Raw genomic sequence first — 22,828 nt, 5'->3', positions numbered from 1 at the left:
CCAAGCTCAGATGGAACGTTTAGAACCGAGTGTCAGCATCACGCTGTCGGGAGGGCTCTAAAGCACGAGGATCTGGCCTCCCTCTAGGGCACAGAAGATCCGCCCTGGCGTTTCCCGGACACCACCCTGTTCCCGCCAGCAGCAGGGAGGGCGGCCGGGGCCCACGGGGACCTGTCCACTCAGATGGGGACTGTCTCCCGGACCTCCTGGGCCCCAGCCAGCTGCTGGCAGTTAGATACACTGCCCGCCCCCCACCCCTCCCCACCCAGGACGAGCCATCCCGCCCAAGGTGTGATTATGCAAGGACACTAAAAAAAAAACCAATGCTGTGGGAAACACGAAATGCTATGTTCTTTCCTAGGCCTTATGTGCAAATACTTAATTTTCCTGGATATAAGTGCCAGGAAAATACCTTGTCTCTCCTGGAGAACAGCCCTGCCCTTTTTTTTTAAAATTAAGAACCAGCGCTTTCAAAACTCCTTAGCTGCCGAGAAATCAGAGTTAAATGTTAACTCGGTCCCAACCTCCCGTTCCCTGGGGCTCCCTGTGTGTTTGTCCTGCTTTCTCACGCTGCTACTCACGTTGCCGGACTCTCTTGACTTTATTTTAACTTCTGTGAGCTGCCAGGCCCCGGGCAATGCCTCTGAGAGCAGGGACAGATGAGGAGTGAGCTGCGGGCAGCGGGAGAGGGGAGCGGCCACCCGCGCCCACGAAAGGGCCGGTTTCTGGGGACGCCCCGCTGTCCAGGGTCTGGAATGAATCAGCCCAGGATGAGTGTCTTAAAGGAACCACACTCACTTCCTGATTTCTGGGGGTTCGGGGAAGGGCTCAGCTGGAAGCCCTGGGGAGGGCGATATGGTTGTAGCCCAGCAGCAGCAGTGGCAGCTGCAGTGGTGGTGGCTGCCCGGGGGGTGGGGCGGGGGGGGTGTCCCAGGGCGAGCTGTCCGGCCGTCGGTACCTGTGCTGGCTCGCAGGCACTAGCGGTGCTTCCCCACAGCATGGCAGGTGGTAGGTTCAGGGCTCCAGCCCTCCAGGTGGCCCAGTACCCAGGAGAAGGACAGAGACCACCCCCTTCCCCTCTCCCCCCGTGACTACATGGGAGGGGTGCCCCAGAACACACCGCCATATCTAAAAGCCACCGACCATGCTGACACCATGGCGTGCAAAGGTCCTGTGGCCCGACCAGAGCCGGACGGCAGGCAGACACGCTGGCAATGGCAACCCCATGGCCCACCTGAGCACGCCACTATGGACGGGACAGGCAGAGCCAGAGGACCCCATGCCACCCACCAGCACCGTGCCAGCCCCTGGCCCTGGCCAAACATATGCCAGCTGCTCGCTGGAAACTCTGAGCCAGGGAAACAGGGCTGCCCACGGCACTGCTGCCTCCTGCCTCCACCAGGAGCATGTTTAGCTTGTGCTTGCCTGGGAACAATGGAAAACTAGAGTCTAATTAGCCCCTGGCTCTGAGGTGGAGAGGACAGCACAATATGTGCTTTCTCATTAAAAGGGAAAAGAAAAAAAACGGCATAGGCGCCAAGCTCCTTCTCTCAAAGCCATGCCTTCTGCTGAATCAGCTGGAAACATTAGCCCCCGTGGCCGTGCTGGTCTGCGGGGACGCTGATGTCCCGCGATGGATGAAGGTGGATGAAGGCATCTGCGTGCCATGAGGGCCTCGGGGAAGGCGCCACACAAAAGGTGAGAGTGCGGGTCCTCGGGAGCCTGGCTGAGAGGCTCCAGGGGCCCCTGTCTCCTCTGGGGGTGCCTGGGCCTCTGCTCAGGACTCTGTCCACGCCACACATCCCTGGGGCCTCTCTCAGGGCCTCCAAGCTCCTGCATCCCAGGCTGTGGGGGCCAGGCCACCCCCAGCACCGCCTCACGCCCGAGGCCCACAGCAAAGACCTCCGCTTTTCCAGCTGTGAATCCTGAAAGCCAGTGGTAAACCCAGGAGCAGAGCAAAGCGGGCGGCAGCCCTTGCCATCTCCGCGCACCACCTCTGCAGGGGCCACTGCCAAGTCGGGCCTGCAATCCACCCGGGCCCTGGGCACCGGCATTCACACACACACACACACACACGCACACACGCACACACGGAAACCACACGTGCAGCTCCCTGGAGCCTCAGGACGCACTGGTGAGGACCGTCTCGGCAGCACCTCTTCCCGTGGGCTCCTCCTCTCATGCTCACTGGGGACAGGCGTCACAGCCTCTGGGAGCTACGTGTGGTTCCAAGCACCCAGCATGCAGCTGGCTCATGGGCTTCTGGCCCCAGCATAGCAATGGGCTGTCCCCATCCCCAGCTCACGGATGAGGGCTCTGGGCTGAGATGGAAGTGACCCCAGGACTCTAGGGCAGCCATGTCTTGTCCCACCTGGCCGCCCACCTGGTCACAGGCTGATTTCTGTCCTTTGTGGCTTACTGAGCACCAGACTGACTCCAGAGCTACAGCAACCAACATCAGGCTACACTGTGATCACCCGACATCATCAGACAGGCAATGACGTGCGTGGTGTCCCCCTGAGGAACGGTCACAGAGCAGGTACGCTGCCCCCCGCCCCACACTGGGGTTCCCTGCTGTGACCATAGGGTCAGCTGAGCCTCCAGGGACACCAGATGCTGACACCTCGCTCCAGCCAATGGCACCAGCAGCTGGGCCTTTGTGCCGGGGCATCCTGTGACCCTCAGAAAGGGCCCCAATACCCTGCAGCCCTCCCCCAGCCTCTGAGAGGGACGCCAGCGCCGAGCTACCCAGAACGGCCCTGCCAGCCCCCGAAACCTGCTTATCACCAAAGCCACCCATCCTGGACACAGAATGAAGTACGGTACGGTGTTTTCTGTGCTGATTCTTCCCTGTTCTTAAGGTTGCCAGGGACACAGGGACCATCGCGGTGATGCAGGCTGAGTCTCAGCCAGAAGGGGATTGCGGAGAGGCCACGACGACGGCCGTGGAACCACCCACACACCCGCCACCCATTTTGTGACTCTGAGAACAGAGGGCTTGACGTCTCACAAAAGAAATGAAAATGTTTACACCAAAAATACTGCTTATCAAAGAGAAGCAAAACAACTTCCCCTTGTCGAGAACTTTTCTTAAATTTTTTTCCAGCTCAGTCACTGAGGTTTCGGGGAACTCTGCCCTGCAGCTTCTGGACCTGACGACCCCACAGACCCTTCCTGGGGCCTGTCATTTACACGGGAGGTGACACTTTGCCGGGTAGGCTCTCTTACCCTGTCTGGACCGCAGGGACGAAGGTGGTGGCTCCCATCTGGAAGTCGCAGGCTTGACCCCCCAGGGGACAGCATTTGGAGGCAGGCCTTTGGGGGGTGATGAGGGTTAGAGGAGGTCATGAGGGTGAGGGTGGACCCATGATGAGATCAGAGGCCAGAGCGCTCTCCATCCTCCGTCTATGAGCAGGGAAGGCTCTGTCCAGAGCCCGACCCCCCTGCCTGCGCCTGATGGATGCTGCCTGCAGAGCCTGAGGCAGGCATTTGCTGTTTAAGCCCCCATCTGCCATGGGGCTGAGGAGGGACCAAAGCCCTGAGGCCCCGTCCAGGCACTTCCTCCACAGCCTCCCTGCCGACAAAGCCCATTTCTGTGATTTTGGGGCCAGGCGGCAGCTCCCAGAGATCAGGGAGCGCGTGTAGATGCTCAAGCCCACATAACCCGCTTCCAGGCAGCACCCTCTTGGTTCCTCCGTGTGGGCCCGGACGCCTCGACCCTCTCCACGGAGCCGGGCACCCGCCCCTCTCAGGCCACCAGCACCACCAGGACAACTAAATTCCCCCAACTTCCATGCCCTGGCAACAATCGCTCTGCATCTGACCTCATACAAAAACACACACCGCAAACGATGGTGTTGTGCAGCCCTCCACATTCTGAGCAGAAAGCGAAGAGAGTCCGTGTTTGCCCCAGAAATTCTGGGGAACTAGGGGATTAAAGCCCAGTTGCCGGCATCCAGGGTCCGTACCTCCAGGGAGAGGAAGGGTCCGTGAGGCCTGGGGCGGGGTTTCACTCTGCAAGGCACGAACCACAGGCCCTGCTGGGTGGGCTCCATGGGGACACCTCTGCCTTCTGCACCATGGGGTTCCAGGCACCGCAGAGATGCTCAGTCCTCCGACCGTAGCATCTGAGGGCATGTGCCTCTGCCACAGCCCCCACCGTTCTGCACATGCGCAGCCTCTGAGCGGGGCATGGGGCAGGGATTTGAAGGATGCCAGGCCAGCAACATGAGCCAATGTGTCCTGGACCCCACACCTGGCCCTGCGTCAGGGTCCCTCCTGCGCTTATCCCATCCGCACTCATTTCAGGAACCCAACAGGGTCATCGAGGCTGACCCTCTGTGTCCCTTCAGAAGTCCCTAAAGGAACTTCGTAAAGCACAGCAGTGCCTGGCTTCCTCCAACCTGGGGATCCTAATGCAGGCGTTCTGGGATGGGGCCCGGGCCTTTCTTCACAACCTCTCCCAACGGTCCAGGTGCAAGGGCAGAACCAGAAGAGTAAAAACAGTGACGCGGACTTGGCAAGGATGACGTCATAAAGACTCTGGGGATGCGGAGTGGGAGCATCTCAGAGGTGCCTGTCACCTGGTTCCTGCTGAGCCCCTGCTGTCCATACGGCTACCAGCAGGTCCTCCAGGCAGAGACCGTCCCCCCAGATCTGCAAGTCCCCCCATTCCCACCATCACCCATCCTCCAGGCTGACGGGGGGCGGGGCAGCAGTGGGTGTCGCTTGTGGGCCCATGGGGTGTCAGGCTGCAGGAATGGTGTGCACATGGGGTGTCCTGGGGGCTGAGAAGGACCTCGGGCCATCCCCCGAGTAACTCTAGGCGCCAGTAGCTGCTGGGTGCTGTGCGGATGTCTCAGAGCTGTGGGATTCCAGGCACATTGCTCCGACTTCTCCTTTCGACCCCTGTATTTGCAGAATCTCAGTCGTCCAGGGAAGCTGCCGCAGCGCCATCCCCAGAGCACCCTTGGTCCCTAACATACCCGCACATACACATGCATGCACGTCAGCTCCAAGCTGAGCTCATGGGAGTCCTTGTTGGGTGGTGCCTTTTCCACTAAATACCGCATGTATCCTAAAATCTCAGGGCCGTCCTCCCGGCCACCACGGTGCAGTCACACAAACGTGCAGGGCAGGCCTCCCTGGGACTCTGCAGGCTTCAACATCACCACCCACGGCACGGAGCAGCAGGAGGGTGGGCTGACACAGCCGACCCCCCCTCAGCATGACCCTTCCCTGCCTCCTGACGTCGAGAAGAGTGGAAGGCCCTGCCCCCGGCTCCGTCCAGCTGAGTACACTGCGCCTCCTTGGCAGAAATACTCCAGAAGCGGAGCAGGGTGCAAACCCCTGCCCTCAGGCTCCCGACTCTGGTGACGGGCCTTGTGCAACCTTAGCAGCAGGTGTTGAGGGCCGGGGCCCCTGTGATGCACAGTCCTGACCAGCATCAGTCTCCTGGAGGGAACGGAGCCCCGGGAAGTCGGGCATCCCACCTGGGGGCACCGCGCGGTGCCCCGCTCCCAGGCCTGCCTCCCCATAAGCTGCTGTGCCTTCTTGGCTGTGAGCGCATCTACTTTAGCAGGGAGTCCACTCAGACATCATGGGGGGGGGGGGGGGGGCGAGCCTCTGCACTGCCGGCAGGGCCCATGATTGTGATGTAAACATGGAGCCGGGCTTGGGGGGGGGCGGGCGGAGGGCCCATCTGCTCGGCACACTTCTGGCCCAGCGCGTGCTTTCCCTGCCCTAACTATTTTCCACCCTCTTAGGTGACAACTTGGAAAGTGGACGGGCTCTCAATCTGCCTTTCATTTGCAAACGAGCCATTTCAGCTCAGCGTGGCCCCCCATTCTTCTCTGCATTTGTGTTTGTGAAAAGACCCGTCTCAAATTTCTGGAGCTGGAGCAGCTGCTGCCGAGGCCCCTTTTCATTGGGCGGCTCCCCCCTGGCCCTCGGCCCCCTCCCCGCCTCGGCTCTTTTGTCTCAGGCAGAGCCAGCCCCCTCTGACCCCTGGCCAACTCGGAGCCTCCTCCTTTGTCAGCCTCCCCAGACAAGTTCCCCCTAAATTAAGCATTGTTTGGGCTCCTGAGGCCAGCACGTGCCTACGTCCCCTAATCTTTTAATTTCTCCCCAGGAAAAAGCAGCTGTCAGTGACACCCAGCTGTCGCGGGCCTGCTGCCCCAGAATAAGGCAGCGGGAGGGGCCGTGGCCTGCGATCATGCACGGATCTCCCCTCTTTCTTCTTCGGGGGGATGCCTTTCCTTTTGCAACAGTTGGCAGCACGTGCTGTGAAATGCTGCCCGGTTAGCAAAGTACCCCCCACCCCCCACCCCCACCGAAACTCTGTGTTTGTCCGAACCCCTTCTCTGCCGCACACTGTTGGGTGTGCACTTGAGCGTGTAAGAGAACCAAACCTTGGGTTTTAGAGCTCCTGGCGTGGGTCATTATCCCTCTGCTGCAAAAATGATCATCTGTTAAATTACAGGGGGGACCCAGAGCCGCTCAGAGAGGCTGCACGCTCCTGGCACAAGCCCCAGGCTGGCGTCCTCCAAGGCAGCTGCCGAGCCGCGTTAATGCAGCTTTTCGGGAGTTGCCGCAGTAAGTCTGATGTGGGGCAAGGGTTCTTTCAGCCTTGTGGCCGGAGGAGAGGAGGACCTCCTGGGCCAACCAAGGATAGCCTCCACTCCCAAGGGGGCCCCCGCCCCGTCCTTGCACGCTGGACTTTCTGGAGGCCTCTCTCTGAGCATAGCTGCACCCCAGTTGGCGCTGAGGAATGAGGATTCGGCAGACCAGGCCTCTGCCCTCAGCCCCAGGCCACTGCCTGTCGCCGGAGGGCCTGTCCACAGGGCATTGCCCGCTCCAAAGTCTGCAGCCACAGGCGTGCTCGCTCTCCGCACTGTCAGTTACCATGACCGATGTCAAGACACTAAGGGTTCGGTTTTATTTCCATTAACTGACATTCAAGTGGCCTTGGGTGGCCAGTGGCCTCTGGGTTGGACAGTGAACCACTGCACTGTCAGCCCTCAAACCTGGCATCACAGAAACAGAGGACACAGATGTTTGGGGTCCTGTTTCCCTGAGGGTCCGATGTCATTCCTAGGGGTACAGCAGAGCTCTCCAAAATGCAGAGGATTTTAGCAAGAGCCACGCGGGGTCAGAGGCTCCCAACAGTGGGCCGCAGCCCCCTGCCCCGCCCCCCACTCCTGGCCCTTCCCGCAGGCTGTGGCCAGGGTTTCGAGGCTGTCCTAGCTCCAAAGCTACAAACAAAAACCAGCTGTCAGTGCCGGCACATGGGCGCCCCAAGGTGACTCACGCAGCCGCAGGCCCGTGTGGGCTCCTCCCCGCCCTCTGTATCTCACCTGGCGGGTAATTGAAAGACGCCGGCAGAAACCCGACCCGGGCCAGAGCATATGGCGAGCCGCACACCTGCCCTGCGCGGCACCTGCTGGGCCTCCCAGGGGTGTGGGGCGGCGGGCTCCGCTGCCCTGGGGCCACGGGCAAGCGTCCGACTCATTTGCATGCTCGATGCCGTGGCCACGTGCCTGGACTTCAGGCAGATCTGACACGGCATGTCACCGCTTTTAAGATCAGCAAATCTGGAGAAAGCTGTGCCTCAGAGAACAAAGCCACAGCCGGCAGGGACGTGTGCTCGGGCCTTCACGGGGGCAGCCACGGGAGCCACCGCCCACCGCCCGCATGCCTGGGGTGGGGACCTGCAGAGGTCAGAGCTGGGCTGCCCCCGGTGCTGAGGCCAGGCTCCTGCAGCCCCTCCACCCCAGGAAATCCGGGTGCCGCCAATGTCTGCCCTCGTCAGGACAGGCCCCATGGTTTCTGTTCTGTGACATCTCCTTTTTAGATAAACAACCTTGTCTTCCAGATCCATCCCTAAGCAAAGCTAAGAAGACAGCAAGCACTGGCTGGTCACATTATCACAGGTCACTCCTTCCTGATGGTGGTGACAGCTGAGTTTCCCAACTCCCCCTGAGCATGTGAGCTCTCTTGCTGCCACAGGAGGCCTCGTGGGGCCCTTTACGCCCGTCTGCACCCTCGGCTGCACAGGGGGACGGTGGGAGGCGGCCAAAGGGACAGGGCCACCCTGACAGCTTCTCTCCTGCAGCACCCGGCCTTGAGCCCGAAGGGGCAGAATGTTGGCCTCAGAGCTCCGTCGCCTCTCCTCTCGGGGTACCGAGGCATCGACAGTGATCCAAGGGCCCCTCCGCAGGCTCCAACCCACCTCGGGCACCCAGGCCATCTGTCACCGCCAAGGGATGGCCATGTGCTTAATTGGGGTAGGGCTTAAAAAGACACAGATGATGAGCCGTGTCGCGGAGGAGGGGAGGGCGCCCCATACAATGTTGTGACACTGGAGGCCGGGCTGATGGCCGCCCTGAAGGCCAGAGGGTGATGCAGGTCCCTGAGCTCCCGGCCACATTCCTGCCAGCACACGCCCAGCCTTGAGGTCTGCGGGACTGCGGCGCTCCTCCAGAGCCGCCAGCGGGGGAGGAAAGGTAACAGGCAGGCGCCTTGTGAGGCCATTAGCCAACACAATGGGAAACTGAAAGGATAATCCAGTGACTAGAAGAAGGAAAGCTGGCTTGTGCCAGCAGCGGAGGGGTGAGCTCATTATTCCAGACAGCAGATGGAGGGTGGCCGGGTTGCTGGGTAGAGTCCCGGCTGCCGGCAGGGGAGGCGGGAGCTGACCGCAGGCCCCGAGGACCCCTCCCTGCACAGCGGCTGCCCTTCCTCCTGAAGAACCACCACTGAGGAAACCATGCCCCCAGCACCCCCTCACCTGCCCCCAGGAGCCTCTATGGATCATGGGCATCTTCACGCACCTGAGACCCCCTGACCCAGGGACAAGGATGCCTGAGGGGGTGTGCATCCCTCCCTTCTGTCCTCAGTTCCGTGTCCACCTCCACACAAATAGCTCTCAACTCAACAGAGACACGTGGACAGGAGGCAGAGCCTGCTGAGAACCCTCTGAAGATGTTGGCAAAGGGGTGTGCAACGTGCAATGGGGCTGTGCACACAGAGGCTCACAAACAAGGACACAGACACTGAAGTCTGAGCACACTGGGGATGAGCACACAAGCATGTGCACACTGCAGAGGATCATCATCACCATGATGTCTCCCACCATCAACATCACTGTCACCACCATCACCACCACCATCACCATCATCACCACCGCTGTCATCATCATCACCACCATCACTATTGCTATCACCACTATCTTCATCATCATAGCCATCACCATCACCACCATCATCACTATCACCACCACCATCATCACCACTACCACCATCACCACCATCACCATCACCACCATCACCACCATCACCACCATCACCATCACCACCATCAGCACTATCACCACCACCATCACCACCACTACCACCATCACCACCATCACCACCATCACCATCACCACCATCATCACTATCACCACCATCACCATCACCACCATCATCACTATCACCACCACCATCATCACCACTACCACCATCACCACCATCACCATCACCACCATCAGCACTATCACCACCACCATTGTTATCACCACCATTGTTATCACCATCACCACCATTACCACTATCACAATCACCAACCACTATCATCACCACCACCACCATTGCTATCACCACCATCACCACTACCACCACCATCATCATCATCATCATCATTGTTCTATCTAATATTTAAACTGACCTCATGCCAGATGGCAATTTAAGTGCTATATCTACTAGACTAACTCCCTTCATTCTCCCTGCAGCCTTCTAAGCCATGCACTATTATTATCTCATTTTATAGGTACAGGACCTAGAACATGTTGACTTGCTCAAGGTCGCACAAGCAGGGACAGGGTAGCTAGGATCTGAACCAAAGCAGTCACACTCTCAGATCTGCAGCTTTCAGAGATAAACAGATAAGCATCGTTTGCCAGGGCAAAACCTGGCAACATTTCCTACAGTGAAGTACTCTGCAATGGTGAAAACAATTGGTGGATAAGTCTATGCCTCACGGGGCATACATCTCATGAGCAGGAAAATTCAAGTCACACGCTTTACAGTATGACTCTATTTGTGAAAGTTCAAAAACTGGCAAAATTTAGCAATCTCTTGCTTAGCAACATATCTGTATACAGTAACATTTCAAACAAGAGAAGTTAACTATTAATGCAGCTTTCAGGCCAGTGGTCATGGAAGCCGCAGTAAGAGAAGGGAGGATGCTGTGCTGGGAGTGCTTGGAGGTGTGGTCATGCTCTAGGGGTAACCCCCATGGGAGCTTCGCGGGGGTCTCTATTACTGTTCTTTCTTTAAAAAAAAAAAGGATTTTATTTATTTATTCATGAGAGACACACAGAGAGAGGCAGAGACACAGGCAGAGAAAGGAGAAGCAGGCTCCTTGCAGGGAGCCCGATATAGGACTCGATCCTGGGACTCCAGGATCATGCCCTGAGCCGAAGGCAGATGCTCAACTGCTGAGCCTCCCCGGCATCCTTGTTACCGTTCTTTCTAATAGGCACATAAGTTAGATCCACTCATCAGTGTGCATAGCATATTTCAGAATTATTTTAAAGCTTCTTTTTGATTCTCAACGGAGAAGAAAAGACAAGGTGACAGAGTTCCAGATGTCTGCTCAGGGCCAGTGGCTCTTTCCCATTGCACCATCCTCAAAATTTCTCCTGTGCTCTCAACTCCAGGCCACAGAGATGACCTTCCTCCCCAGGGCACCCCATCTCCACTAAATGGGAAAAACCATCCACAGATTTCTGCTTTCTGTGCATCTCAGTTTGTGCAAACATACCACAGCTCATTATTTTTGCTTAAAGTAACTTAAAGCCAACTCTAGGCCTGGTCGGTCTGCGAGGGTAGAATACCCAGTCTCAGATTCTCTGGGCCTCATGTTCAGCTAAATGCACCAGGCACAGGGTCACCTCTGACCACTGCCCTTTGTCGTCTCGGGGCCACTCAGCCTCTCCCAAGCCTGCCTCCAGATTATCAGTGGGGTGATCCCCCCTGGCCACTGGCCACAGGGCTCCTTACTCTGCTTCCCTGAGAGCAGCTACACATCCCTGTCCCCGCCTCATGTCTCACCTGCCTGCCTGGGGCTTGAGGGGGGGCAGGCCCCTGTCAGTAGCTACAGAGCGTCTCAGGCTCTCCTGGCCAAGGGGAGAGAGCGGGTGGGAGGGGAGGGGGCTGGCAGCCCAAGAGCTGACAGCTCGGCGCTGGCCTCCCTGCCCCCACCTGACCTCCCCCCAGGGCAGGGGGCCATCTGCTGCCAGAAGCGTGGGCGGCAGCTGGCCCCCTTTAGCAGGGCCCTGGGGAAGGGCTCATCTATGGCTGACTTTTGACCTTCCCGCTACCCTCAGGCCTCCAGCGAGCCTGCGTGTGCACGCACAGCCTGTGTGCCTGTGAGGCCTGGTTGCGTCTACCAGCTTGGTTTATGTTTATAGGGCTATAGCTCTTTATCGTTCACTCGAAATCCAAAAAGTCTTTCTGTAATTCATTTGCAGGCAAAGTCTAACCGGAACAGATGGACATGAGGCTTTATTTACGTCACTTAGTTTCAAGACAAAATAGTAACACATCAGCTCACGGGGTGGTGGCCATTCACGGCACATGCACATCCAGAAAGCCTCGGTTCTGAATCCCAGCTTGTGTACAGAGAGAAGGGCCCCACACCTGAGAAGGCAGGGGTCTCGACAGGGCCTGGCTGCACAGCCACCCTCTCCGGACAGGCTGGTCACTGGGCAGGCGCAGGGACTGCAAATCCACCCAGAGGCTGGGCCCCGGGGACAGCTCACGTCACATTTGCTCCAATCTGTCTTTCAAAGAGGAGCCAGATTCATGCCCATGGGCTTGTCCAGGATGGAAGCCTCCCAATGCCTCTTGGGGATGCAGTCAGGTCCAGTGAATCCTGCTGACTCCCCACATGCTGTCAGGGGCCCAGATGACCGAAAGGATGCACAAGCATGCACTGGTTTGCACCCACACATGCATGCACACGTGCACACATTTACACACACGCACACCCCTTCATAGTCAGGTCTCTCCGGGGAAAACCGCCAGCGTCTGGAGTGACCAGAAGTAGCATGTACTCACACTGCTCAACTGGGAATCATCTGGAATGTGAACACAGTGTGAATGTGTGAACGAGTCTGGCTGCTTCTCTCTTGCCTCCCTGAATCTGCCAGAAAGTCCACAAGCAGAGGCAGGATGTCTGGCGACGACGTCTCCTGGGAGCCCCCTGTGCTGACTTCCAGGATCTTATTCCAAATAGTGTTGGAACCCGCTCCTGGAGCTGCTTGCAAGGCCAGTTGGGAATCAACAGAGAAACCGGGCTGGGCTGCGCCTGCTTGGAGGAGACAGGAGCCGCCGGAGGTGAAGTGGTTTTTCCAGACCAGGCAGCTCCAGGTCACTCGGGAAAGCCCTCCTCTCTGCAGAGGGACCCCAGGCCGGACAGGAAGTGGCTCTGGTGCTTTTCTATTTTCTTCTGAAACATAAAGAGAGCCCAGGGACCAGCAGCCCACCGCTCCCACCTCCCGTCGCCCGTCTAATCGCCCCGTGGGGACACACACTCCGAGCACCAGCAGGGAGTCCCGGAGGTGAGCAGTCTCTCCCAGGGAGCGGATGCGTCAGCCCTGGTGTGGGGCTGGCCCCTCCCCCCAGATTCGGCTACTAATCTTCCTTGTGCACCTGATGTAGCGGGGAGGGACAGGCCAGAGCCACCCACCCCCCAGGTCGGGTCGGAGCCCCCTGCAGGGCAGGGCCAGGAGGGCAGAGCAGCCCAGGTGCAGGTGCAGGCTCCCCGGGGCTCAGGGCTCGTGCACACCTGCTCATCAGCCTCCTTCCTCGCAGCCCCTCTTCGCTGTCCTGCCCTATCCCGCAGGAGCCTCCTTGTCCCTCCGACAACGTGCAGATGGAGTATCAAGTGCCCAAATGGCAGCATAAAAGGAAGTGAAGGAAAAGTAACGTCTCCTGGAGCAGTAAGCGTTCAGGTGGCCGCCGCGGAGATCACGTGGTCGGTGGTCCTCCGACATCCTCCTCACTCACAGGATCCCTGAGGACACGGCGGGTGCTGCTTCAGGACCCCAGCCCTGCAGGCAACATCTCCTGAGACTGTGGACCAGCGCCGGGCCGAACAAGCCTGCATGTCCCCGGAGGGTCCCAGCAGTGCTCTGGGATGCTCGCCGTGAATCTCCGCCGTGTGAGAAAGGCATGGTTTAGGACACACGCAAGTTGAGTATGACGTACAGACCATCAACATCATGTTTCACACAGTCCAGCAGCTGGCAGGATGGTTTGGGCCATGGCGTCATTCTGTTTGCCTGGGACTTGCTCCCCCTTGGGCCTAACCCTGCCCACAAAATACCAAGAATCTCGATGATCTTGTTTCCCCCAAGAAACGCCCCACAGAGTGGGGGGCATTTGCCCCTCGGAGATCCACTGCGCACCCTTGCCTTGGCCAGTGCCAATGCCAGAAGCAACACAGCCCACATGGGGCCTGGCCCGACCCTGCCTTCCGCACGTCCCATCATATGTTCTGAGGCAGTGAAGCCTGTCCATGAAAGGTCAGCTGGGTGCGTGGGGTCCAATGGGGCAGCCTGTGAGCCCCTGCCTACAGCATGCTGGCAGCCCCGTGGCAAGCCCAGATGCACCAGGATCCCTCACACATAGGCCAAGAGTCTGTAAATCACCTGTCAGTCCCGGGCCACATTTGTTGATTCTAGAGGTTTACCCACTGAATGCCAGGGCTCTGAATCAGGCAGCCCGAGCTTCACATCTGTTCCCGGGTCATCGCTTTGTACCTCATGCCAGAGCCAGGTGTGGGGCGGGGCCCCATGGAGCAGCAATGGGAGCTGGCCACAGATGACAGGCCACGTCTGTGATGGCCTAGGCACAGAGCATGGACAGCTCTCCCAGCCACTGGGAGACACACATGCCCTGTGTGGGAGCTGGAGATGATGCCCAGCTCTCTGGTCTGCTGTTTGGATGGAGCTTGAGGCCCAGGGGGCAGACCTCTGACAAATGGGAGGTGACGTCGCCTCCCGTCACAGGCAATGAAGCCGTCTGAGCAGAGCAAGGGGACAGAGCCCACACCCCACAAGCAGGAGTCAGCCAAGTCAGCATGGACAGAAATGTCTCCTGCTCTTCATGTTCCCTGGGTCTCCCCAGGCCTTGTTCATCAGCAGTGCTTGGGTGGGGAGAAGAGAAATCCTGAGGCAGAGCCAGACACAAGGGTCGGGCCTTCTGGTTGACCTTCTTCTAGCAGCGCTCGGTGGACTTCATCCATCGGGCCTAAGCATGGGTGTCAGACCCCAAAGATACAGGAAGGACCCCTTGAGGTCCCAAATATGGCAATGTAGACCAGATAAGGTCTGTGTGCCCCATTGAGAATAACCAATCCACATTTGCTGGTGGCCTCTGCCACGCAGCACAGCCCATCATGGACAAACCCGAGGCTAAGGCTGGTCCCACGTCCAGCAGATGAAGAAGGACACTGTGCAGGATGAAGGTGGAGCCGTAGGACCTATGTCCTCACAGCTATGAAAAAATACTAAACTCAGTGTCTTTGTCAGCTAGGGTTCAAAACCAGATTTACTGGCATCTCTTGACTTAGTCAAATCACTTACCAGTTAGGTCAGTCTGTGGACGGAAACCACAGGTTCTGGGAACAACGTGGTTCTCCCACCAAACGTAAGGAGAAGGCACCCATCTTTGCTCTGCTCAAGACTTTAATATTTGCAGCAGGAGTCAGGCCGAGCAGAGACCATAGAGGCACATGTAAACCAAGACAAATCAGAGTGGGTCATAAAATCCCCCCGTGCATGTTTTCTGGTCCCCTGGCCGAAGTGCTTGGCCTGGCGGCTCACTGGCTGGGACCCTGCTCCACCCCGAGGATGGCGGTCCTCACCCTGTGCGAGCAAACTCCCCCCTCTGCCCCTGGAGACCCGACTTCCCAGCCTGTGCGGGAGACGACAAGGAAGGGCGCGCACCCCCTCCCCAGGGGCGGGCAGCCCAGGAAGGGGAGGCGGCTCGGCTCCGGGAGCCTCCTCAGGCTGGCAGACACCCACGGGCGCCACATCACAGAGGCCGCCCAGCTGGGGCTCACCTGCGGAGCCCTCCCTGCGGCTGCTGACCTCCCCGGAGTGGCCAGACAGGTTCCCCGGGTGGCAGCGAGCGCCAGGCCGGAACAGCCCGTTCCCAGCCCTGCCCTGGAGGGCCGCCTTCTCCATCCCGACTCCGTGTGTGATCAGAACGTGACAAAGACGTGTGGGGGTATCGTCCCTTCACGCGTCCCCAAGCATGACCTGGAGGAAGCCACGGGAGGGAAAAATCCACCTCTGAGAAGGCTGAACCTGCTAGAGTTTTAAAAGAAAGAGAAGATACGGGAGAGAAAGGCCCAAAGCTCTTCTTTGTGCAGCTTCCCAGAAGGACAGTGTCTGCCCCGCATGCCCCCGGGGCGGGGTGGGGGGTTAGACGGACTGGACACGGCTCCTGACACCCCCAAGGCCCCCCGGGACTGTCTCGCCCGTTCTTCCCCTAGTTGTCTACATCAGTGGGTTTCACTGCAGATGCCCGGGCCCCACTCAGGCCCAACTAGGTCAGCAGGGGACCCCCAGAGGTGCCCACTGGTTCTGAGGCTGAGGCCCTCGGAGCCCCCCAGGCATCCTAGCCCCCCACGTACACAGTGTGGGTGGAACAAAGCCTCAGGACTCTTGAAAGATCCCCATCATCACAAGCTTGGCCCTGGGCCATTTACCATTAAAATCCAACCAAGTCCTAGAGCAGAACTGCAGCAGGCGGACATGCTGTGGCTTCCCAAGCTATGCTCTGAGCGGCTTCTCCAGGCGGCCCCTGTCACACCCCCATCACATCACCGGATGTCCAGGCCCCGTGAGTGGCACCCACACCCTGCACAACACCCGTCCTCGGAAAGTTGGCCCAACCTGGAACCTTCCTGAAAGGAGCCAGCACAGGCTTCTGGGAAAGGGGTTCAGGTCTGGTGCCCACACGCTCGGGGATGCGGCGACACCAGTTGAAATCCACTGTGTGGGGCGTCCCAACCAGCTGTCCCGTGTGCGGCTCAGAACACCCTGTGGTCAGAGGCGGTGTTCTCTGCCCAGAGAAGCTTATTTGCCCAAGGTCCGCAGCAGAGCAGGGGTCCGGGCTCCCGCCCACCGGGTGCCAGGTCGGGCCTTCACCAGAGAGCCATGGACTTCAAGGGATGCTCTTGTTCTGGAAACTGACACTGCAGGGCTGTGTGCTGTGCGGGGCAGGAGACCCCACGGAGCCAACACCCCCTCGGGAGGGGCCCAGCACACATGCAAGCAGCTCCCTGTCAGCCCTGGGGACCCGAGGAAGCCGGCTCACTTGTCTCTGTCCAGCCTCACCTGGTGACCAGAGCAGGGTGGTGATGGGGACCCCGGGACATCCACATGGCCCACAGAAGCTGCAGCAGGGTGAACGGCAGGGACTGCAGGGTCCCAGGGGAGCAGGGAGTGTGCCGTGAAAGCCAAGTTATTCTGAGGATCCTTTGACCTATTTTCTTAAGACACTTGGGGTGCTGGGTCGGGCTGCGTGTGGGGTCCTGGGTACTTTGTCTTGACATCCTAACTGACCTCAGCCCCTCTCAACTGTCCTTTATCTTCAGAATCCTGCCTGCAGCCTGTTTCTCTTCCCGACACCCTGGGTGCAGACACATCCCGATTGCTTGGGTGACACCACAGAGGACTCCTGTCCCTGACCACGGGTGGGGCCCTAAGGCCCGGCCATGGCCCCACCACAGAGATAAATGTATTATTTGTTGGCCGCAAGGGGACAGGGCCCCGGGGCCCGTGTTACAACTTTGGGCATCCTGGCAGAGGAGAAGCAAGTGGGCAAGGAGCTTGATAAGAGCAGAGCTGGGGAGGCCGGTGCAGGCACATGGCTCTCGTGGTGACCATCCTGCAGGGGCCAAGCCTTCTCCCAGACATCTTCTCCAAGCTGGATGAGTTCCCTGGAGCTGCCTGCATGGCCAGGGCCTCTGGGGTGGGACGAGCCTTCCTCTGTCACATATTATATGGGAGAAGCAGAGGCAGCCCAGCTAAGATAGGAAGCAAAGACACAGATGCTGGAAGGCAGGTGACTCTCCTGGATACAGCAGGACCAGCCAGTGACTCCCCGGCTCCCGGGTTAGGTGCCTCGGTGTAGCACACTCGCAAGACAAGGCGACCCTCCAGGTGGACCAGAGCCTGGGCCAGCCCGTGGCATGCACCAAGATGGCCAATTCATCCACTTGCAAGAAGGAGGCCTCCAGCTGTCCCAGAGGAGGCCATTCTGCAACCACTTGCACCCAGAGAAGTTTCTCTGCTCCCCAGCTCCTTAGAGCCACTGGCCGTGGGGCCCTCCTCCCTTCGTACTCCACCAGACACGGGCTGACCAGGTCACCAGAGGTCGGTGTTAGTAGCTGGGGAGAGGCCAGCCACACCGATGAGTGCTGAGTGGGCAACCACGTTCGGCTCTGGGTGAGCCCCAGGAGGGTGCCTATGGAGGTTCCTGGTGCCAGGGAGGGGGTGGGAGGCATAAAGCTCACCCTCTTTTGGGGAGGACGACTCTGCAAACATTTGACCTTGACCCCTAGTGTCTCCTGATTTCATGGTAACCCAGCCTGAGGCTGCCAGCATCTCCAAGCGATGGGGACAGCAGGAGGAAGGTGGGCTCAGCCTGGGGGGCACTGAGGACCTACAGACCGGCCTCCAGGCTCTGGCCAAGAAGATTCAGGCCCACGTCTCGGTTGCCACATTTGGGAGCAAGAGGTGGCAACAGCCATGCAGCCCTGCTGCTGTCAGAGAGAAGGGCGCTTCTGAGGGTGGCCCAACCTCAGAGCCCCTGCCCTCTCCTAATGTGGGACTCAGCCCTGCTCTTATCTCGAGAGGGGAGCAGGGCCACAGCTGGGAAGGCGGTCAGAAGCTTCAGGCATGAGCCGTGGCAGTGTTTGTGAGGTGAGCAGCCACCTGTGTCCACGGTCTGCCTCTAAGAGGTCCCGGCCAACCTCTGAGGCATCCCCAAAGAGGCAGATCTCTCCAGTGATGTGTTAGATTCTTTGTTTTGCTACTAACAGATCATAAAATTGTCATATTCTTTTATTATGAAAATATGATCAAGTTAATCATTTTTCAAAGTGCCCTATGGGTCAGGCCCCTGTGGGGAAACAGGGTAATGCAAAGAGCTAAGGAGAGAGGGACCCATGGGGGACATGGCCCAAGGGAGCCAGTGAGAGTCAGCATGGGGGGTACAGCGTGCAAGTCTGCACCAGAGGGGTGACCAGGGAGATGGGGTGATGACAGGGGCAGTGGGGAGGGAAGGAGGGAGGGGAACAGAGAGGAACAAAGTACCCATGAACCACAATGGGGCAGGGAGGGCCTGGGCAGGATGCTGAGCCAGGGCTCTCAGGGCCCGGGAAGGGCAAAGAGCCAACCCACGCGGGAGAAGCACAGCAAGCTGACTCTCCAGAGCCCAGACTCCGGGTACAAAGTGCAGGGATGGTTCACAGGACCCCAAGCGCCCCCGCTGCCCCACACTCCAGGTGGCTGAACATGTTCCATGGGGATGATAGGTGGCTCCAAAGTCTCTACTGCTGACCCCCTGCCTTTGCAAAGGATGACCGACTTCCCTCCGTGGGGTCCGGGCCTCCAGGACACTCCTGGCCAGGACACAGCAGAAGGGAACGTGTAGTAAATCTGGGACCAGATGGCAGAGTTTTGCAGCTGCCCCGTCCTCCCTTGGAAGCTTCTCACCCTGGGAGAGGCCAGCCGCCCCCAGTGAGGGCCTGGACTCGCCAGGCCAGTCCACCCACCAAAGGGTGTCACCAAATGACCTCTGTCAGTTCCAGGAGAAGCAGGGGACCCGTCAAGCCCAACTCTGCTTGAATTCCTGACCCACAAATCAGGGCATACAATTAAGTGATTGTCCCTCTAAACCTCTAAATGTGGGGTGACGGGTGAGCAGCAGCAGACTCTCGGGCAGACCCTCTGTCACGCTCCCCACTGCCTCCCCGAGCTCGTCCCCGTCTGCCAGTGGCACCAGGCCTGGTCGAGGAGGGTACAGGCCAAAGCCTTGTGGCGCCAGGACAGCAGAGCCGCCTGCTGCAGTGACAAGTCTGGGGTTTGTACGTACATCTCACACAATGCAGGCGCGCAAGGCTCAAGCGACAGACATTTGCCTGAGCAATGAGGTATTATTAGCAAAGAGGGGAATTTAACTAGAACCAGTGGAATTTCAAGGAACACCTTCTGAGGCTTTAACCAGCTGCTCCGAGGGGAAAGCGATTTTCCACTGCAGCAAGATGCTCTGTCTTCATTCCTGTACCTTCATTCCGGACCATGAAGCTCAGCAGCCTCAGCCTTGGTCTTGAGAGTGTGAGGTTTTTTCCTAACAAGGGGACATGTCTCTGAAGAACAAAATAGATTTGAAGAGACCAAGAATTGACTCTCCTTAGAGTTCTCATAGACAAGAACAGAGGAGCTGGCCCTGATCCTGTCCTGCATCTGCCAGCCAGGGATCCTGGACAAGTCACACAGGCCAGGGATTCTGGACAAGTCATACAGGCCAGAGATCCCCGGGCAAGTTGCACAGGCCAGGGATCCCTAGACAAGTCACACAGGTTCAGGGATTCCAGACAAGTCATACAGGTTCAGGGATCCTGAACAAGTCACACAGGGCAGGGATCCTGGACAAGTCACCTGACCTCAGGTGCCAGTGTCTCCAGGAATGGCATGGCAGTGGGCATGTGTTGGCTCGCAGGATGCCTCCTCACTGGCCTGGGCATGCAGGCCATCTAGAATGTTCACCAAAGGTCTGGAATGGTGTTGTCAGCAAGTGTTCAGAGGAATCAGGGCTGTATCCCGAGACAGCTTGTAACTGCAGCGTGCCCATGCCAAGGAGGGGCCAGGAGAGGAGGCAGCTCCGGGGTGGTGCCCTGCCATCCCAGGTTTATAGACGACCCCTCGTGGGGCAAGGCTCACAGACAGACCCCCGGACACGTTACAGGAAGGTCCCAGCGCCCATGTGGTGCCTCCACCGTGGTGCTGCCTGGCACTTGAGGCTCAACGCAGCTGGTCTTCCTCACTCTGGTGCACGGTGACCTCACTCACTCTGGTCCTACAGGCCCCTGACCCGGATCTCCACCCAGGCCAGGGCGAGCACTCCGGCGGCCCGGCCAGCCCTGCGGTCACCCCGCACCCTCCAGGAGCGGGAAATAAAATCCTGTTGCCGAGGGGAATGGGGCCGCCCTGTTGTCTTCATCCCAGGGGTCCAGGGACGGTGCTGCCGTGGGGCGTGTAGTCCAAGCAGGCACGTCGTGTCACACCCACACGGGAGACGGACGGCCCCCTCCCAGCAAGGCTGCCCCAACCCCACGTGTTTTCAGGATCACATGATAGTTTGGGGATTGGAGAACAAAATATGGGTGGTTTTGTTGGTTTTTGGTTTTTGTTTTTTACAAAGAAGCTGCACGCAGGGTTTCCCAGGTGCCTCCTCCAGCTGAACCTGCAGGGCTGTGCGGGGCGGCCTGACCTCCTGGCCGCAGCGACACGGCACCACCTTGGGCAGCGCTCCCGGTGCAGCCAGCTTCCTACCGATCCCGCTGCAGGCGGCGCTCCCAGAGAAACCCCATCGAGAGCCTGCCCCACATGAGGTCCTTGAAGCGATGGGCGTCGCAAGGCACGGGGACCAGGGCCACAGTGAGGGGAAGGAGCACCCGAAAGAGAGGGGCATTGGACTCCGGTCTCAAGGGGTGGGGGCAAGGCAGGCCAGGCAGACGGCATGCAGGTGTGACAGGTCAGGCTGAGGTCGGTCCGGTGCCTCCACGGGTCTGGGGAGGCCAGAGGCCTGACGCTCAGCAAGGTCAGGAGGCGGGACACCTGCCCTGACAGCCTGTGAGAGGCAGACAACACCCCGGGGTCTCTCAGGGTTACTGGGGAAGGTCTATGGGCATCCACGGGGGCAGCGGGCAGGAGGAGGATGGAGGAGGGATGAGGCTTCCGGGGAAGGGTCTGAGCACCAGGGAGGGAGGGCGCCATGGGCCAGGCCAAGACCCGGGGCCTGCACGGGATAGTCAGAGGAGGCAGGTGAGATGCTGGCGCCCTCAGTGGAGCAGGAGTGGGGAGCCCCACCAGCTTCCATCGGGGGGATCCCTCCTTGGCTGATGGACAGCGAGCCGGGTGCCCTCACGCCTCCACCTGGAGTGCAGAACAGAGGCAACCTCAGCAGAGTCCTCACAGCACACAAGGCGATAAATGCCAGTTGGATTAAATACACAAACACGCTGCAAGCAGTATGATTTAATAGGAAATGTGGGAGGAGGAGGCCTCCATAAGGTCGACTCAGGGAGGAAGTGCCCCAAAGCCCTGGGGGGAGACACCCCATGAGCACAGGAATGGAAATGCATTCGCAGGGGGCCACTCACAGTCCCCGCAGCCCGGCATCCTGACACCTGCAGCCCAAGCGGAGGAGTGGGCAGGAAACCCGAGGCTAATGGATCCACGACCCGTGACCACCACCCCTGGACACACTGTGGCCCTCAGATCCCACCGCAGGCGCTGCTTCTGGGCAGCCCCAGCCGATGTAGGGGCACACTGAGCGGCCACGGGAGAATCGTCCCATCTTCCCTGGCTCCCTGGAGAGGCCTGGCCTCCCCGCCTGCACACCCTACCTGGAACCTCCTCCCATCTCAGAGCTGCAGGCCTGGCCTTGAGAAGCCGTGCAGGGTGATGGGCAGTGTGCACAGGTGTATAATGATGGGTATCCATCACGACAGAGTAGACCCACTGCCCTAAAAATCCCCTGTTCACCCCCCTGCTCATCCCTCTCCCCACCAGCCCTGGCAACCGTGCACGACACGACACCCAGAGTAAATCCCAGGGGAAGCCACAGCCTTCAGGCGATGACCATGTGTCCACACAGGCTTGCGGGTTATTGGAAATGCCACAGTCTGGTGGGGGTGCTGATGGTGGAGGAGGCTCTGCGTGGGGCGGGGAAGGGGCATGTGGGAAATCTCTGTTCCTTTCGCTCGATTTTGCTGCAAACCTAAAACCGCTCTAAAAATAAATAAATAATGGGACATCTAAGTGGCTCAGTGGTTGAGCATCTGCCTCTGGCTCAGGTCGTGATCCCAGGGTCCTGGGATCAAGTTCCACATCGGGCTCCCTGCATGGAGCCTGCTTCTCCCTCTGCCTATGTCTCTGCCTCTCTCTGTGTCTCTCATGAATAAATAAATAAAATCTTTAAAATAAATAAGTATAAATAAATAAATAAGTAGAGTTTTAATTTTTTAAAGAGAAGTAGAGACAGAGCTGGGAGCTCCCATGGGCTGCTGACCTGGGTGCCCTCCTTTTCCCTGGAAGGCAGCCCGGGTCTGTGGCCCCGCCACGTCTCCTGGCCACCACATGTGCTCACATCACAAGCGAGGAGTCACAGTGAGTCCCGAGCAATGGGCGCATGTGGGGCCACCTCCCCACACAGTGGGGCTGAGCCAGGAGAGGCTGTGGATGCGCAGGTGACAGGCTGGCATGACAGTGTCTGGCGGTTCCCGGGACAAGGACACCCTGTCCACTGGGTCTGGGGGCCACCGCGTTGCTCCTGGCTCCCATCCCTCTCGGGTGGACTCTGGCTTCCCTCATCCAAGAGCCGCCCTGAGCCTCCTGCCCTTGACGACAGAACCCAGCCTCCCAGTGGGATGGGGTTTCACCCAGGACGTCGTGGCCAACGAGTGCCATCGAGAGTGAGAGCTGCTCACCGCGGCAGCCGGGCTCCCCTCGCTGGCCCCGCTGCTTTGAGGGACAGCAGCT

The 22,828-nt window shown here is 59.0% G+C and overlaps 1 long non-coding RNA gene across 2 annotated transcripts; it reads left to right on the top strand.

The window, feature by feature from the left end:
• The first annotated feature begins 581 nt into the window (after positions 1–581).
• On the top strand, positions 582–3,061 carry LOC140595198 (uncharacterized). Of its 2 annotated transcripts, none has more exons than XR_011996666.1 (3): positions 582–1,698; positions 1,917–2,539; positions 2,862–3,061. It is a non-coding gene; the product is annotated as an uncharacterized lncRNA (long non-coding RNA). The 2 variants fall into 2 exon arrangements; XR_011996676.1 differs by lacking the exon at positions 1,917–2,539 and having other exon boundaries at positions 591–666; positions 1,511–1,698.
• The last annotated feature ends 19,767 nt before the right edge of the window (positions 3,062–22,828 follow it).

This window comes from Vulpes vulpes, chromosome 1, assembly GCF_048418805.1.
Source record: "Vulpes vulpes isolate BD-2025 chromosome 1, VulVul3, whole genome shotgun sequence".
Classification (NCBI taxonomy): Eukaryota; Metazoa; Chordata; class Mammalia; order Carnivora; family Canidae; genus Vulpes; species Vulpes vulpes.
The sequence above is the reverse complement of the archived record's forward strand: the minus strand, read 5'-3'. Positions and strand labels throughout refer to the sequence as shown.